Source organism: Berghia stephanieae, chromosome 7 (genome assembly GCF_034508935.2).
Source record: "Berghia stephanieae isolate SIO BIC M18660-M18661 chromosome 7, UCSD_Bste_1.3, whole genome shotgun sequence".
In the NCBI taxonomy this organism is placed as follows: domain Eukaryota; kingdom Metazoa; phylum Mollusca; class Gastropoda; order Nudibranchia; family Aeolidiidae; genus Berghia; species Berghia stephanieae.
In genome coordinates this window covers 1,549,690-1,554,689 of record NC_088366.1, presented here as the reverse complement: position 1 = coordinate 1,554,689, position 5,000 = coordinate 1,549,690, and the positions used below count along the sequence as shown (strand labels likewise).

The 5,000-nt window shown below is 39.6% G+C and overlaps 1 protein-coding gene across 6 annotated transcripts in view; it reads right to left on the bottom strand.

Moving 5' to 3' along the window:
- Positions 1-5,000, bottom strand: part of LOC144976338 (long-chain-fatty-acid--CoA ligase 1-like) — a 59,056-nt gene that overhangs the window by 49,393 nt on the left and 4,663 nt on the right. For 2 of the 6 annotated variants that reach the window (XR_013646092.1, XR_013646093.1), the window contains exon 1: positions 3,362-3,614. The exons of 3 other annotated variants lie outside the window; for them this stretch is intronic. The gene's annotated coding sequence lies outside the window, so the exon portion shown is untranslated. Of the gene's footprint in view, positions 1-3,361; positions 3,707-5,000 lie in introns of those variants that run through there. One more of the 6 variants, XM_078920568.1, reaches the window with a different exon arrangement.

Sequence of the window (5,000 nt, the reverse complement as noted above, 5' to 3'; positions counted from 1 at the left end):
GGATCGTTCATTCTTGAACCGTTAAAGACCGCTACACGATGAAAACCGTGGCCTACAGGAGTAAAACACACGGAGTAGTCACACTCATTTCAAATTGTAACCTAATTAGAGAAGAGGGGTGATGCCTTCTTTATTTGCTCACCGTACTTCATTGTTACTTCGATAATTTAATAAAATTTGAAATTTATCCCCATTAACGGAGATAATGGCATCGCCCAAGGCGTTGATCGAGTTGTTCGTGGCGTTGATACACACACGCAACTCCTACCCCCCCCCCCCCCCCCCCCCCCCCCCCCCCCCCCCCCACACACACACACACAGAGGGCAGCGAGCATTGAAGAGTAAGAGAGAGACGTGAAGTTATAATAAGAGGGGGTGGATGAGGTGATAAGAGGGGTCGATGGTGACTTTTCGCCAGATCTAACAAACTCAGCTACCCATTCATTGCTGAGTAGACAGGGATTCAGAAAAAAATCGACTGCACCCGGGATCGATCTCTGGCCCTTTGCGTATAAAGAGAGTGCTCTATCAACTGAGCTATCGGGGTCCCCAAATATTCTATTGGACTTTTTTAAAATTCAGACGTTATAACTGGGTTTTTTGGAAGGAAGAAACTAATGAAACTCATATTATTTGATTAGTAAAAACACCAAACGAAATTTTAATATTATTGTATTATTTTAAATGACAACACTGCGATAGAAAGGAGTGGTGACAAGAGATGGACAAAAGAAAACAAAAAATCGGATTTGCTACTTGCTAGGTTCGACACACACACACACACACACACACACACACACACAAACACACACATCTTTTGTAGTCACATACATTTCAAACAATAACCCATTAGAGAAGAGGGGTCATGCCTTCACCATAGATCATTGTCATTGCGATCATTATGGTGTAGTAAATTTTGAAATTTACCCCGTATAATGGAATCGTCCAAGGCGTGCGCCTCCTGTTCCCCCCATCTCACACACGAAAGGGCGGTTTGCGGAGTGGAGGTTGGTGGTCGTCTGCCTGTATGGTCGTCTGTGTCGTTTAGTGTATGGCAAAGGGGGGTGGGTGCGATTAATTAAGTGGGATGGGTGGTGATTGGTGGAAGATAGGCAACCGAAGCAACGAATCGCTGGGGAAGTAGTAAGCTATGGCGCGAGACCGTAGGACCGTGGTCCTTGCAAGGACCGCCCCGCACTAGTTGAAAGGTGATAAGTGAGGACCGCCGCCGATCTTCCCCTCTGGGACCGGTCTTCGGTTCACAGCTAAAAGACCGTCGGACCGCGGTCCAGACCGGTCTTCAGCGCGGCACTACTACACAGTAAATTATAAATCACTGCATTCATGACTGGTCTCTAACTAGAATACGCTATAGATAATAACACAGCTCTATGTTAAGGCCTATCCTCCTCCTCCTCCACTCCCTCCTCCTACTTCCACTACTACTACTACTACTACTACTACTACTACTACTACTACTACTACTACCACTACTACTACTAAATAATGAATAATAATGAATAATGAATGACTTTATATAGCGCCTAGATCCACAATGTGCTCAGAGGCGCTTTACAATGCAAATAAAACAACAATAAATCGATAATTTAAGCATAAAATATATCATATTGGAATAGCATTAATCAATTTGTAATTTAATTATCACACACTGTGCTACAAGATGAAAATGTAGGATATCTATAACATGTAGGCCTGATAGAAATGTTAAACATCAAATGATTTCCTAAAGAGATATGTTTTGAGTTTCTTTTTAAAGTTTTCAAAAGTTGGACATTTTTTGAGGGATGAAGGCAGTTGGTTCCATAAGACGGGTGCCGAATGGCTAAAAGATCTCTCGCTAAAAGACGATCTACAGCGAGGAACCTGGAAGAGATCATGACCACTGGATCTAAGTTCTCTCTCCGGCACATAGAAATTAACCATGTTTTGAAGGTAAACAGGAGCTGTCTTATTAAAACATTTAAAAGCATAGCATAAAATTTTGAATATAATTCGGCTGTCAACAGGGAGCCAATGCAAAGATATTAAAATCGGGGTTTATGTTCTTTCACCCCACAACCATTCACCATTCTAGCACCTCTATTTTCCACTTTCTGAAGCTAATTACATATTTTGGTGACGGTTGTAAGAGAGCGTTACAGTAATCTATTCTGTTAAGTATAAATGATGTCATTAATGTTTTGACAGTCTCAGTGTCCAAAAGATGTCTAATTCTATAAATTTTATGGAGATGAAGATGACAAATCTGATCAACTTTACCAACATGAACGTCCATACACAATCGTGAATCTAAATATGCACCTAAATTCCTGACATTTCCACCATTTACAATCTTAATTTGACTACCAGCAATGCTCAATGAATCTATTTCTGTTCTTTTCCGGTTATTTCCATAAAAAACTTATTTCCGTTTTATCCTCATTTAACTTTAATTTATTTAAAACCATCCCATCTTTTATGTCTTTCACGCACGCTTCCACTCGAGATACAATGTCCACTTTCGTATCGTTAGTAACAGGGAAATAAATTTGAGTATCGTCGGCATACAAGTGAAAATTCAACCCATACGCCGAGATTATAGCATTTATGGGTGTTGTCTACAAGGTATATAATATGGGCCCAAGGACAGAACCCTGGGGTACCCCAAACTGCAGAACACTAATATCAGAAAGAGAATCTTCAATAGCAACACACTGTGTGCGGTCAGAAAGATAAGATTCAAACCAGTCCAAAACATCATTTTGAATATTAAAATCGGTTTGAAGTCTGTTTAAGAGCAATTTCCGATCAATGGTATCGAATGCGGCACTGAAATCAAGCAGTATGAGCACTGCCGTCTTCTTATCAGCAACATAATTAACAAGATTATTGTGCACTTTGATCAAAGCAGACTCAGTGCAGTGACCCTTGCGATAAGCAGACTGTACCATTGATCGAAAGTTGCTCTCATCTAAATAGGTATTCAATTTAGAGCATACAATTTTTTCTATTATTTTAGATAATTTTAGATAGATTTTAGATATTATTATTATTATTATTATTATTATTATTATTAATATTATTATTATTATTATTATTATTATTATTATTATTATTATTATTATTATTATTATTATCAGTATCATAAGTATTATTATCAGTATCATAAGTATTATTATCATTATTATTATAACTGTTAGAATACTTGAAATGAATGAAAAAATACAAGGAAAGATTATGAAGAAAAAAAATGTATGATTGGTTGACTGAATAAAATAATATAATATCAAATCGAATTAATACATTTAAAAAAAGGTACACAGATGCTCGAATTCTAAATATATAAAAACAACAAACTTACAGGCAGTAGTGATGATTGAAATGACAGCTGTATCGGTATGTCGTATTACCGGTGAGCAGGCAGACAGACAGACACACACACACAAACAAGCACACAGTGAAAAGTAAGACTGAATCCAAACAACGTTCCAAAGTCCTCCCACGACGCCCTGGACTGTTGTGACAAGTGAACCGTGGACTTATTATGTTGGTATTTCTTCTCTCTACCTCCTGCCTGCCTGCATCTATCTCCAACACGAAAATTATTATGAGAACTATGTGACGACTGTCCACAAACTCCTCACTCACCTCTCCCAAGGGGGCCTGTGGATCGCCCTGGGCCAATAATAACACGAGGCCGTTCTCTCTCTCTCTCTCTCTCTCTCTCTCTCTCTCTCTCTCTCTCTCTCTCTCTCTCTCTCTACATATATATATATATATATATATATATATATATATATATATATATATATATATATATATATATATATCCCTCTCTCTCCCTCTCTGTATCTCTCTCCCTCTCTCTATCTTTCTCTCCCTCTCTCTCCCCCTCTCTCTCTCTCCCTTCCTCTCTCTCCCTCCCTCTCTCCCCCCCCTCTCTCTCTCTCTCTCTCTCTCTCTCTCTCTCTCGTCATATTGTGTGCAGTTGTCAAAACACGATGTATGTTTATGTTTACAAGTATTCAGGTAACAGGCAAGGAGAAGGCGACACGGTAGACCTCATTCTTTTTTCTTTTCTTTTTTTTTTTTTTTTTTTTTTTGGTGTGAATTACTAAATAAATAAGAGCGAAAACTATGTTATGTTGACAAATCCACACAACAGAGAGTTTAGAGAGAGAGAGAGAGAGAGAGAGAGAGAGAGAGAGGGGGGAGAGAGAGAGGGGAGAGAGGGGGGGGGAGAGGGAGGGAGAGAAAGATAGAGAGAGAGGGAGAGAGAGATATATATAGAGAGGGAGAGAGAGAGGGAGAGGGAGAGTGAGAGGGAGAGAGAGAGAGAGGGAGAGAGAGAGAAGGGAGGGGGGGGGGGGGGGGGGGGGGGAGAGTTACACCACAAATCCAGTATAATTCATTGCATATTATTGTTTCTCCAACCCAAAACATCCCACAAAACATAGCATTACTCACCATTTGAACACAGGTTGAAAAACAAAATACCTCGCATGATTTGTGGTGGCTATGGGCTACATTGCTATACTCTGGAAAAACCCATATTTCATAATTTGGCCAGAAAACTCGACCTTCAAATATCGATCGATTTAAATGACCCTCATCTTGGCAAAAACTCTCAAACCTGGGACTTCGCGAAGTCCCAGGTTTGAGAGTTTTTGCCAAGATGAGGGTCATTTAAATCGATCGATATTTGAAGGACGAGTTTTCTGGCCAAATTTTATAATATGGCTTTTTCCAGAGTACGGCAGTGGAGCATCAACGACTTACACATGGATGAGAACTGATCAATCCGTGTCAAGCAGCCAAATCCATCAGCTCCATGGTTTGTGAGTATTTTTCACAATGTATTGACACACTGATGAAGGCATGGCATCATGACACCAGACTATACCATTATATGGATTTGTTCAATCGCCTGTGTTCAAATTGTGAGTAATGCTCACAAATGATGGGGCTGATCGTAGCCATCGTTAATATTATAATAGTCT